General features: G+C 45.9%; 1 protein-coding gene across 2 annotated transcripts in view; it reads left to right on the top strand.

The window, feature by feature from the left end:
- Window positions 1-14,382, top strand: part of MACO1 (macoilin 1) — a 349,950-nt gene that overhangs the window by 131,642 nt on the left and 203,926 nt on the right. The gene's annotated exons all lie outside the window — the stretch shown is intronic.

The raw sequence follows: 14,382 nt of genomic DNA, 5'->3' as shown, positions 1-14,382 counted from the left end.
GCAGATGGAACACTAGCGGAGAGCATTCTTCATTCTACACTAATGTGACATATCATCTAAAAAACAATTACTAATCTGGGTATGTGTGGCTATAGATACATATGCTTAGCATACTCCTGCCATCTAGTGTTGTATTCAGACATTTGCAACTTGTTTTTCTTTGAAGAAGTCTTTTGAGTCACAAGGTATGGTGACTCCTCCTATAGTCTGTGTTGCACATGGTCATTGGCTCCTTTTTTTTTTTTCTGCCAGTGGGCATGGACGGCGACCTCAGAGCTCTGTGACTAAAGCTTCGAGACCATCCACGAGACCGTACCAGCTTCCCGCTTTATCACCCTTCGACTGAAGATTGGACAACAAACAATACCTACTAGTTTCCTTCAAGTTCAATCTGCCCGCCTGGTCCCGGCTCAACTTCAGTTTCCATTTCTGCCACCACCTTCTTCCACTCGACGACTCAAAGGGATGGAAAAATGCCTTTCAGTTTCTGCCCCAAGTGCCATGCCAAGTACTCCAGGCAGGATCAGCACTCAGTCTGCAATCTCTGCTTATCCCTGGCACACAACGTCGGGCCCACTCCACCATGCAGGTGCGCCGAGCCAAAGATATGCTCAATATTTTCGTGGAGCAGTCGATAGAGGCGGAAAAAGAACTCAAGGATGCAAGGCACAGGCTGTGCCTGTGGACAGACCCATACTGTTTGCCAGCACCGGCGACATAAAAATCATAAGGGTATGTGTGTACACTGGCAAAAGCCATACAGACTCCCAATAAAAATCCAAGATGGCTTACGGAACGCCACTGCCCTCATGCCACGGTGGTATCTGAACATAGGCAAATGCGCAGGCTTGCGTCCACCTACAAAACCTTCAAAAGGTTCATCGAAAGTTGCCGGTGTTGAAAATGCCAGCTTCAACCTTTGGAAAGCACAAGGCATCGGAACCTTTCCTGAGTTGTTGGAGCGATGAGGCGGTCTTGAGGTGGGCCATGGTGAGGTAGGGCCTAGTTCGGTAGGCTACCATGCGTCGTTCCATGGAGAGCTGTTCCCAAAAATGAAGATATCTGTCTTGTCCGTGTTGCGCTTGAGACAGTTGCCCTTCATTCAGCCGGCGACGTTTATAATACATCTGTGGAAGTTGGCTCTGATGGTGGCGAGGTCTTCTGACAGCGAGCGGATGAGCTGGGTGTCGTCGGCATAGGAGATGATGATGAGTTTGTGCGATCTGAACTTGGCTGAGGTGGGTGTGGGGGGGGTCTATCATTTATTTGTTTAAGAAGGTGGGGCTCATCAGCATCCAAAATCCTGTCAGCACTGAAAATACCCGTGGAGGCAAACACTAAAAAAAATTTCTGAGCCCAAACAGCAGCTTGTGGAGCCAATTCTGGAGAAACTCCAAGACTTGATAAAAAACAAAATACTTTGTTTATTAGCCCCGGCAGAGTAGTGTAGTGGTGAACACCCCCTCTTCCATCAACTGACACTTCCTAAAATGTAGAAGACTTTTAAGGAAGAGATCATGGGGCCAGATCCATCCAAGGCTCCAATGAAAAAGCTTAAATGCAGGGGCACTAGCCCTATCTTTTTTTTTCTTCAAACTCCACCTCCTCCACCCTCTTCAATACCTCTATCTTCTCCCCCTCTTCCTCCTACATTGCCACCACCAGCAATATCCCCAGTTAATATGCAATCACCTTAGCACCTTCATTCAGAACAACCGTGCACCTCACCTGCATCATCAACAGGTGACATGGACACTGGAGATGATATTCAACCATATGATACTCCATAATTTCCAGACCCACAGGGAGAACCGGATACTGTTCATGACCCATGGGATCAATATGACATGGACCCTGTTCATGATACTGATCCCACCTTCAACCCTTACCGCCAGATGATAAAACAAACTAATTAGTAGGACTGCACATTATCAGAATGAGGATGATCATTATCATTATGAAGATGATATCTGGGGGGAAACACTAAGTAGGTCTCATAGGGCAGTACAGTTCTTGCCCATGCCTCTGTATAGCCAATTCTGTAGGCTTACTTTTTCACTATAATACAGCCCAATGGGTTGAGGTACTAGAGTTACTCCAGCATCTCCCAGAGAAATATCGTCAGAAAGGGGCTCAGGTAGTGGAGGAAGACCATTATTTCCATTACCGTCATTCAATATATACTCGATTCAGCCGTTACAAGTGCAAGGAGTGAATCCAAGCATCATTATCCGGCGCCATATGTGGCTTAGAGTCTCTGGCTTTGAGCCTGATGTCCAACAACATTTACGTAATTTACCTTTCGTTGGTAAACATTTGTTCGGACTACAGGTAGATGACATGTTGGGAAATACACAGACACCGTCATAGCCATGGGTGCACTACAGACTTTTCAACATATGGGCTACTTTCGGGGGGAGGACAATATAGAGATGCATCAGGACCTGCCACATTTAGAGACACAGGCAATGCCTAAAATCAGCAAAGTTCCTACTAGTCCCAGTACACCGGAGGGACGTGCTATAGGTCATATTACAAAAATAATAGAGGCAGAAGTCCTATATCCACCTCTAAGAGCACCACCCCTCCCCATCAACATTTAACACCATTAGGGGGGCGGCTGCAACAATACCTGGAACACCGGGCACAAATCACAACAGATCAGGGTCCTTTCCTTCATAAAATATGGGTATTGCTGAGAACTTAGAGCTCCCCCACCCACAATACCACTGCAAACCCAAAAATATGTCACCAGAACACCTAACACTCCACCAAGAGGACGTCCCATCTCTGCTTCAAAAAGGGGCTATAGAATTCATTCCAAAACAAAACCAGTGACAAGGGGTATACTCCCTCCATCCTAAAAAGGATGGGACTTTAAGTCCTAAACTAGACCTCAGGCCAGTCAACAGATTCATCCTTTCAGAACACTTTCATAGGATGACACCACAGGACATGATACCATTGCTACAACAAGCAGGTGTTATGACCACTTTAGACCTCAAAGACCCCTACTTCACCATGACAGTCCACCAAGCGCTTTGCCGCTACCTTCGCTTTCAAGTAAATAGACTGTTCAAGGTGTTGCCATTTGGAGTAGCTACTGCACTAAGAATATTTACAAAATGCCTCACAGTGGTAGCAGCTCCTCTCAGTCTAATCAAGAGCCGACAGGACACTTGAAAGTTAATCAGCCTTCTATACAAATTAGGCTTCACACTCCATACACCAAAATCTCACCTGCAACCTTTGCAAGTGCAGCCGTTCTTAGGTGCAACATTAAACTTGACTACAGCCAAAGCCTATCCCAGTCCAGAATGAGTGCTAAAGTTTCAGTTAGCATTACCTTTTTTCAACCACATCATGTTACAGTGAAAACAGTCACGAGTTTCCTCGGAATTATGGCGTCATGTCTCCCCATAGTGCTGCATACATGACTGAATATGCTCCCCCTTCAACACACCCTTCGATCTCATTGCTCTCAAGCGGAGGGGCATCTACAGAATCTAGTGTTGGTAGGGCCAGTGACCCATCGCTCTCTGCACTGATGGAAAAGCAACATTCTGTTGCAGGGTCGGCCCTTCAAAGCCTCCATTCTGAAAATTGCCATTACCACAAATGTATCCCTGCAGGGTTGGGGGTCACATGCAGGACCTAATAGTCCGTGGCATCTGCCCATCAACTTAGAGACACTTTCACATCAATCATCTAGTGCTTCTTGCCATTCAATTATCTCTAAAAGCGTTTCAGCAACATCTTCACAACAAAGTAGTTCTGATCAGTTCCGACAACATAACTGCAATGTATTATATTCAAAACAAGGTGGGCACACACTACAGCTCTCCCACATAGAGCTAATATGGCACTGGGTCATATGTCACAAATCCACCTCCTTGCAGAATACCTACCAGAGTGGACAACCGCTTCACAGATTTTCTCAGCGGAATGCATCTGCAAGTACACGAGTGGGAGATCGACACAACACTTCTCCACTCATACTTCCAACGGAGGGGGGCCCCGAAGATGGACCTCTTTGCAACCCAGCAAAATACTAAAGCTTCGCTTCTAGTTTTCTTCCTCCTCAATCCAAGGGCGATGCCATATGGATCAACTAGTCCGAGATATTTGCTTATGCTTTTTCCATTCATTCTTTAGGTGGTTCAAATACTAACACAGACATGCCTCACTCTAATCCTAAGAACCTCAACATAGGAACAACAAGCATGGTTTACAACCCTATTACAATTATCAGTAGTGCCATACGAGAAACTGCTCCTCTGCCCACATCTTCTAACTCGAGAACAAGGGAGGGTATTGCACTCAAATCCTACACAACTCAATCTGACGATTTGGCTCCTGAGGTCTTAAAATTTGGACATCTTAATCTCCCACAGGAATGCAGGGACATTCTAAAACAGGCACGCCGACCAAATACGTAAGCCTGTTATGCGTCTAAATGGAAATGATTTGTACATTACTGTGTAGCCAAACAAATCCAACAACTCTCAGCTATAGTGCAAGACCTAGTTTGTTACTTTCCATTTGCAACAAACCTGCCTTGCATATGCCTTTATTAAATTACACTTTGTGCCTCTGGCTGCTTATATATAAAGCAGACAACATATGTTGCTCTTTAAAGTTCCAGTAATTAAGGCATTTATGGAAGGACAAAAAAAGTAATTCCACCTTCTACCCCCAGTCTGGAGCCTCAATATTTTTCTCCCTATACTCATGGGACCACCCTTCAAACTTCTACATTCCTGTGATTTACAGTTTCTCACATTGAAAGTAGCTTTTTTGGTAGCAATCACATCTCTGAGGTGAATAATTTAACTTCAAACTCTCACGCTGGAAGAACCTTTCTTCCAAATCCATCCACCTAAATTGGTACTTCGGTCCAATCCAAAGTTCCTTCCAAAAGTTTCCGCATTCTATGCCAAACAAACAATAGAGCTACCAGTATTCTTCCCTAAACCAGATTTAGTAGCAGAAAGAGCTCTACACACACTTGATATTAAACGACCATTAATGTATTACATCAAGAGGACTAAACCTTTTTGTAAAACACAATAACTTTCTGTTTCATTCTCAGTCAAAAAGGTGCCCCTCTATCCAAAGCTGGAATAGCAAGATGCATAGTCAGAGATATATATACATATTCAAACTTGCTACCCCAAAGCGATCACTACCTGTGAATCCACGAGCTCACTCCACCCTCATGTTTTTTCTTGGAAACATCCCATCAGCGGATTTCTGTAAAGCTGTTACAATAACCCACGTACATTCACAATACTCTATTGTGTTGATGTCTTAGCCAATCAACAAGCTAGAGTGGGTCAAGCAGTATTACCAACACTTTTTCAAACATCTACATAAACCACTAGCTAACCCCGTCTTCTGGGAGCACAGCTTTACATTCTATACTAAGCATATTTATCAACGGCCAACACGTGCTATAAATGGAATATGTTATTTACCAAGTAAGCATCTATTCGTAGCGTGTGGTTTCATACATTCGTATGTTTCCACTCTCTTTCCCGGATGCTACTGGCTTATGTATTCACTTATTTACTAAGACACTTCATCTTATCTTTATTCACAAACTCCTCTTTTCTGTCACTATACTACTCCTATCACAAGCTCTCCAGATGAGCTAAAAACAATCTAACAAAGGAGCTGATGACAATGTGCAATACAGACTATAGGTGCAGTCATCATACCTCATGACTCAAAAGACTTCTTCAAACAAAAACAAGTTGCAAACGTCCGAGCCCAACACTAGACGGCAGGAGTATACTAAGGATATGAATCTATAGCACTACACGCTACGAATAGATGCTTGCAGGGTAAGTAACCTATCCCTTTGCTTTACAAAGATGTGTTTGTCACATGAGTGTAAAGTAATTTTGGGTGCTCACTTATGTGACATCACGTTGATGGAGGATTATTTTGCCTCATGTTTGTTTACTATCACATTAAATGTGATAAAGTAGCTGTGGAGAATGACTCTTCCCGAAACAACTGTTTTGTCAAAATGTGTACAAAGAACTCGGTAACTACTTTTTTTTTACATTGATGCCTTTTTTTCTAGTTTCAGCACCGACTGAAAGTGCATTGTATATGCACTGATGTTTACATTAAATGTGGATCTGGCTAGCATGTCCCTCTTCCACTTGATATAGTGTATGGAAAAAGTGATTTTCTTCTACCATATGGTTCCTGGTGTGTGTTCCAAACTCTGCCTTCCTTTTGTGATGAAAACAAAGCCTTTTCTGTAGTATATGCAAAAATATTTGTACGCTATTAGTAAGTTGAAAAGTGTTACATTATCAGTCTACTATGGTGAATTCACGCTTGTTTTTAGTTGAGAATTCAAGGACTTTAAGGCATTATTTGTGAGTTTAGCACAATATGCTAACAATTTCTGATATGCAAAAAAACTGCAGTTTTTTTCAGGTATCACAGGAAGAAAGAGCTAGCGCTTCTAGAGTATTGATGGCTTCCTCATTGCCGAATCCCGTCCCTCCTTCTCTTTTAGCTTTGGAGCACATGCTCAACAATATTTGGTTTCTTTTTCCGCCCAATTATTTTATTAAAATGCAGTTAATGTTGAAACAATTTAAAAAAAACAAAAAAACTTTAAAGTTATAAATCAGTATGGCATCAAAAATCACTGGGGAATCCATCATTTTTACATATTCTTGGATCCTCCTAGCCCATAAAGTTCAAGTCACCTTTTTCAGCCAGGCAAGTAATTCTAATCCGATAGTGTTGAAGGTTTACTCTTATTGTGTTCACGAGTGATCCAGCTAAATATATATTGAGGTTTTTACCAACACCTTTATGAATTATACTCTAGCACAGCCAGGGGGTGCTATGAGAATGTGGGTTTGTTGCGATTCAGTTTCTTGAAAAGAAAAAAGTGAATGTAAACTAAAAGCAAAATCTTGTTGGGATAAGCCACTCATCTCATCTCATAGTTACCAGCAAACCCCATTTGAACTCTGTACTTTCAAGGCTTTTTTGATCAGATGTTTAAATTGAAAGATGAGCACTAGTGAAGATAGTCTAGACCTCTACCAGGTGCCTCTACAAGTTGGAAAAGAAGCTGAGTATGGAATGGATTACAGAAACTTTTTTAAGGTGCGATCTCTTTCATTCACGTTTATTGAAATGTATGACCTTAAGCAGTTTTATTTATTTGAATACGAGTTCATAATATTTCTGATTATGCTTATACATGGATGGTGCTGCCTGAGACGAAGGACCTGGAGCATATCATTTATTTGGTTGATCTGCAACAGAAATATATTGTTTACATGTATCCTTGCACCTATTCTAAAACATTGTTTGCACTTAAAAATGTATTCTCTGAGTTTTCAGTAATTAAGTTCTAGTACGTAAAAAATGCAATTGTATGAAAAGTATTTGAGTTTGTACTAAGCACAGGACTTTACATTTCTGTGTAAAATGTAGCTTTGCTTTTTTATTTTCTCATGGAATAAATAATTTATGGTATGCTGAATGAACATGGTTACTTGTGTCCTTGCACTTTCCCATTCTCACCTTCTAGATATCTACACACCTGTGCACATGCCTGGGCTTGCCAGTTCCTTTAAGTTAATATGGATTGGACTTTGCTTCTCTTGTGCTTGGTTAGTTCCTAGCATGGGCCCCACACCTATATCCATGAACATTTTTGTCTGCTGTGCAACATCCCTCGTGCCCTCCTCTCTTTTTATAGTGTAAAACTTTGGCTGTTAGCCTTCTGCATTGCGCTGTTGTGTATTTTAAGCTGCTGACTTGCGTGAACTCTTCGTTATTGGGCAACAGTCTTGCATTCTCTTTGCTACGTTTGGTTTGAAATTCCCTCAGGAAATGCCTCTCTTGTATGCAAGAAACTAGATTTCATCTTTAGGGAAAAGAGTTGAGTTGAAAGTACAGGATGCTGCCCTACAGTTCCCCTTATGGGAAGTGAGGTAGTAAGGCACTCCACTGGCCCCTGTATAATTTGTGGGGAGTAACCTCAGGAAAGACGAAAGTATATTCGGACAAGACCATTTTCTCCCCTCTGTACCACACAGCTTATTCAAGCCAGACCCTGTTGTTGTGGCCCAGGAAAGGCAGTCTAATGTGCTTGAGAGCTCAGTGCTTTTTGGGAGGACCAAATACTCTGATCTCCAGAGACCTTTCCTTAATAATGGCTCTGAACACCCAAACACAACAGTCTTGTTTCCTGGCTGCCCTGACACGAGAGGGAAACTGCATCAAAGTATATGTGACCCTCCACCTTCTTAGTTATTCTAGGAGCAGTAGTTTGTGCGCACCTAGCCCCCCCATCCTTCCCACTGCATCTACAGGGCTCTCGCGTGGCCCTTTTGATATCCGTGATCTGTCTCCTTATAACAATGGACACACTCCTTAGTCACCCATGCTCACTTCCTCCTCTGGCAGCGGGCTTGTTAAACCTACCAAAGCCATCAGGCCAAGGGCAGTTGGATGCAGGTTCACTCCAATCCAGCTACAGATTTTTCTCTCATGTTGACCTTGATTCTTCTCTACAACTCTTTCCTGCATGCTCTGATTGCGAGGTCAAAATCTGATTAGCCCCACCGCCTCCCCAATCCTGCAGCCCAAAGTCTTGATACATCGCCCAACCACTCTAGTGCAGCTTCCACAATCCCCAGAAAACCAGCTCAAGGCACAATGCCCACTGTCCCAGCCAGCACCACCATGCCTGACCCTCCAGCAGTACCTTCAAGGTTGTACAAGCCCTGCCATCTTCAATTTATACCCCTAGTCCACCACCATATTCATACAAGACCCTTTCACTTAGCCTTCCCCTAGAGATGCTTGACTCATCTGCATGTGATGAATGCCTATGTTCTATAAAGGCTAACTTTGCTCTAGTCTTTATCACAAGAATTGCCGCAGGAATTAGTCTCCTCCTTTCAGGAGCTGTCGAGCCAGTCCTGTCCTCAGAAAGGAAGCAAAGCCAATACTCCCACTGTATTTTGTAACGAAAGAAGGTGGAGGGATCACCCTAAATTGGGTCTTTAAGATTTAAAGCAGTTTCTCCCCTGCAAAAGTTTAAGCCACTGACAGACTTTTGGCTCAGCTGCTGGCAGCTGCCTAAAACAACAGTCTGCACCCAGTGGACCTTTAGGATGTCTGCTTGCATGTAACTGACTTATAGAAACCAGGAATGTGCTTTATTCGAGAACAAAACTAGCTGTTCGAGGCATATGAGCTGCAGATTTTACACTTTTGCATAGATCGCCATCTGGTGTTGGGCTTTGATGTTTGCATGTTGTTTTTGTCTTCGAAGAAGTCTTGTAGTCACGAGGTTGGTGACAGTGCGCATGGCCTTTGGCTCCATCGTTAGATAGTTTTTTTCCGCCATCGGGTTCGGATGTGACTTGCTGCGCTCCCGGTCGGTGTCGTTATCGAACCCCCTTTCGACGGTATTGTCTCGATTGCGTTCCTTTCGGCGCGCACCCTCGACAACAACTTTCGAAAAACTTTGACGCCTGCGAACTTTGACGCAGGCCATTGGGCCTTCCAGCACCGGTAAAGACAGACGTCGATGGAACGGACTCCTTTTAAGAAATGTCCCCAGTGTGGTGCTAAATTCCCACACTCGGACCTCCATCCTGTTTGTAATCTGTGCCTCTCTCCAGAACATCGAGAGGACGACTGTGAGGCTTGTCTATCATTCAAGTCAAAGAAAACCATCCGGGATCCTCGAGCTCGACGCCACAAGATATCCCGAAGCACAGGTTCCATTCCGGACATCTTCCATCCAGGTCCCGATTGCCTTCCGGAACCAGAACAGAAAGAACAGGTCCCAGACTCTGAAGCAGACGTCTCAGACGCCGAAGATGACACCACTCCGGCTTTAAGGGACGTGAGTATTGAGATCCCTGCCCTGCCCTACCCAAGCCCATACCAAAGGCTCGGGTGACACCTTCGCCAACGGGCTCAGGTCCACACCATAAAAAATATATGCTTGTCCTTCGGCGCCGAAGGACAAACAAAAGCCTTCCGGCTCAAGCCAGCCACCCGGTCCTGAAAAGCCATCTTCAGCACCGAAAGCTAAGTCACTTGAGATGCCGTGCCCTTCTCAGTGGGCACCGAAACAGGCAAAAGTCCCCTTGGCACCGAAGCAGCGGATAATTCCTCGGCACCGAAGCAGCCCGCTAAGACCTCGGCACCGAAGCAGCCGGATAACACCTCGACACCGAAGCACACAGAAAAGACTTCGTCGCCGAAAACCTCGGAGCCGAAAACATTAAAAGACAAGCCTCCCATAACTAAGCCTCCTAAACAAACACCTCCAGAGCCAAAACAACCCGCACTGAAGGTCTCGGAGCCAGGAAAAGCTTCCATACCAGACACTGTCACTAAATAGCCAAGACCAGTTTCCAAGGAGTAATCCTCCACACCAAACAAAACTATCGATGCCGAACAACTTTTTCTCCCCGATCCAAAACAAACCACCATCTTAATCCATCCTAAGACTGGTCATATAATTACCAAGCTACCTACAAAGAGGAAACCAGACCATTTATCTCAGGCACCAGTTCCTGTAAAGCAATTACACATGGCTACTAATACTTCACCACCACCTTCACCGCCTCCACCAATTAACCCTAATTTACTAATTTCTCCACCACATTCTCCACAACCAGAGGATAGTGATGATGCACATGGGGATGGGCAAGAGTATGAAGATATAGTGCCATTAGACACTGAGGATCCTGATGATAGATCCTGGTCTAAATAATGATCCGGACTTCTACCCCTCAAAACAATCTCTGCCAGACGACAATGTGGGTTTTGCCCAACTAATAGGGCCACAACATACCATGGAGTCAAATTACACTCAGACCCTGTAGAAGAGGATTTTCTTCTAGAAACCTTTGACCAGCCACACAGATCTACTCATGTCTTGCCATTGCTTAAAGGTCTTCTTACACACGCACCTGAGGTGTTCAAAGACCCAGTTCGAGCTAGGGTTCTTAACCCCAGAATAGATCAGAAATACATGGCAACTCCAACTGACCCTATATACATCAAGGGTTAACTTCCTTTAGATTCCATGGTTATAGCAAATGCACGCGAGCAAACTCTCAGGGATCAGGTGACACACCACCTCCTGACAAAGAATCTAAATTATTAGAAATCAGGCAAACGTACTGGCGTCTCAAGCAGCTAACTCCTGGAAAATACCCAACACACAAGCCCTTCTGGCAAGATATGAGGGGGCTCACTATGACGAGCTGGAAAAGCTCATTCAACATCTACCTCAACAATATAAGGACAAAGCCAATGACCTTATACAGGAAGGCAAACTAATCACTAATGCATCCATCAAATGTGCCCTCGACGCAGCAGACACCACGTCCCGCGCAGTAAATACCAGTGTTTTGCTGCGCAGACATGCCTGTCTCAGGGTATCTGGTTTTAAACCAGAGGAACAAAATACCATCCTTAATCAACTTTTTTACCAGGAGCACCTCTTTGGCCCTGCAGTAGACACATCTTTAGAAAAGATAAACAAGCATTGGCATAGCCAATAGGTCTCGCTTTTGGGACCTTATAAGTATTTAGTTATGCCACACAATATGCTTGGTGCTGCAACATCAACTGTTGCATGGCTAAACACTTATAAGGTCCCAAAGGCGAGACCTATTGGCTATGCCAATGCTTGTTTTTTTCTTGTTGTAGTGGGAGTTACAGTACACCGTGGGAGTCAGTGGGGCACACAACTCCTGTTAGCTGCAAAGCATAAACGGACCCTTGGAAGCTGTTCCTTGCTCAAACTCACCCGGATTGCGAAGGAGTGTGGACTCTCTGCTGCCCTTTGCGGGAAACGGACCTTCATCACCTCCCGACCAGCATCTCGCCGGACCCGCTTCGCGGGTCCCGCAGCGCGCCATCTGCTGCTGGTGACTGCTGTTTGCTGAGGAGGAGCGCGGGGAAAGGCAAGTCGACCAGCGGGGCTGCGAGCACAGGCAGGGACTCCAGCATCCAGGAGCCCCTGCGCGCCCAACCTGCAACACCTGGGCTGCTCTCCCCGCTGGCCACGCCCCCCGCCAACAGAGTGAAAACCGGGCTTCACTCTCGCCCCTGTGGGACCCTTGGAAGCTGTTCCTTGCTCAAACTCACCCGGATTGCGAAGGAGTGTGGACTCTCTGCTGCCCTTTGCGGGAAACGGACCTTCATCACCTCCCGACCAGCATCTCGCCGGACCCGCTTCGCGCCATCTGCTGCTGGTGACTGCTGTTTGCTGAGGAGGAGCGCGGGGAAAGGCAAGTCGACCAGCGGGGCTGCGAGCACAGGCAGGGACTCCAGCATCCAGGAGCCCCTGCGCGCCCAACCTGCAACACCTGGGCTGCTCTCCCCGCTGGCCACGCCCCCCGCCTATCACCTCACGTACTAACAGTTGCTGACTCAAAAGGAGGGAGCCGCCCCCGCTACGCGGGAGCGCGCCGGGAGAAGCCCGGGACAAGGGCGGGACCGTCTGTGGCCGTCCGGGGCCGCTGGAGGCCGGGCTGGGCTACATCCCCTGGTCCCTTAAAAAGGATATACAGCCACCAGGACTATGGCTTCAGGTACTCGATCCTGTAAGACAAAGAAATCTGCTGGAGACGTTGTTTTAGGTACTATGGACCAGTTCATAACCCGAGCAGTTTCCATAGTTGAGAAGGAGATAATCTTGGCAGAACGAAGGTTATCTCGGGATTCTTTGAGTTTGTCTAACAAGCGCTCATCGCTGGGCGCCATCGCCCTAGCTGACAGCCCTGGTTATATTCCTCTAACTCCATTGTTGATAGTTGATTCTCCAACTGTAGACGAGAGAGTGAGTCGGATTAGGGCCAGTTTAGAAAGGGTAACCACCACAGCACCAAGTATTGTACTTGACCCGACACACTCCCTTTCCTCCGCTCCTAGTATCCCATCTCCAGGGGGCCAGGTTTCAGATAGCAATCCCGAAATCTTTGACGTCCCTAGCCCCCCTGTGCTTATTAGCGAAGCTGTGAATTCCCCATCCACTACAGGACATACTGTTATTAACACTCTTAGAGTAGTAACTTCTCATACTGCACCTGTAGGGAACCCAGCCCTAGGCATAGTCGCACAAAAGAAGAGAAAGCGTCCCGCTAGCCCCCGCAGGGGAGGATCTCTAAAACCTTATAGTAAAGTAAGTAGGAACATTCCATCAAAAGGGGGTACTACTCCGAATCAGGTTCCTTACCTAAAACCTCACGCACCCCTGACCGGAGACTCCGCCTTGGAGGGTATTCCTGGCCAAATGGCTCCTATAGATACTAGCATTTTCCCTCAAGTAGAGAGCATCATTAAGTCCGTGGTGATGCCTCTCGTAGACAAGATTGACGGTCTCACTCGCAAATTAGCCTCACTTGAGCAGTCAATGCTGGACAACTTTTATGCAGTGAAATCGTTAGTTAAATTTCACGCTAAGTCCCAGGTTGAAGAAATTGGAGGGCCAAGGAGGGGTGCTCTGACATTAGTTCCCTCTATTTCTACAGCCCCCCCTGAGCCCACAACTTGCCAAAAAACACCCGCCATGGAAAAGGTTCCCCAATCGAAGCAATGCAACACTGGAACCATACCCCCCCCTCCCACTTCTACTCCTGAGTCTAGTTTGGCCCGTCCAATGAACAAATCTAGTACCCAGGCTCCCAAGGCACCTAAGGTCAAACTTGTTGCAAATCCCAAGCCTATAGTCTCTAACACTAAGGTAATTGGTGACATAATGACCGTAAGTAAGGGTGTTACAACCCCATCTACTCCAACTCCTGTTACACAGGCTGTGCCCAATCCTCCATTGAAAACCACGGTAAAATCCCCGGCTAAAGACAGGGTAAAGCGGCACACGCCAAATGCTAGCCTTCCCCCTGGCTGTAAGCCTTATGTGGTAATTTTAACAGGGGTCCCCGAGCTCGAAGAGGGTTCTTGTGAGTCCTACTCTGACCTTAAACACAAGACGCTCTCCTGGCTAAAAGCTAATAGACCCCTCCCAGGGCACATTGATGGTAGAATAGCCTTCGTCCGACGCGTGGGTTGTATTGGCAACAGACGTAAGGCTATTACTGGGGACTGTGTGTTGATTAACTTCAATGATCCGAGAGCAGCTGGTATGATCTGTAGCCAGCAGTCGTATCACAATTTCTGTGACATACAGACTAGGGATTTGGGGTACTTCTATCACCCCCCCCCCCTTGATGGGGCTAAACAAGTCCCCTCAAGATGGGGGTAGAGGAGCATGGCTCCCTCATTATCCATCCATGGACCCCAGAGCAAGGGTATGGACCCCTATTCAACCAGCCATTCCTCAGGGCTGGGGTTGGTGAC

The sequence above is a fragment of the Lissotriton helveticus genome, chromosome 3_1 (assembly GCF_964261635.1).
Source record: "Lissotriton helveticus chromosome 3_1, aLisHel1.1, whole genome shotgun sequence".
In the NCBI taxonomy this organism is placed as follows: domain Eukaryota; kingdom Metazoa; phylum Chordata; class Amphibia; order Caudata; family Salamandridae; genus Lissotriton; species Lissotriton helveticus.
Note: the sequence above shows the minus strand (reverse complement) of the source record. Positions and strands in the feature narration are given on the sequence as shown.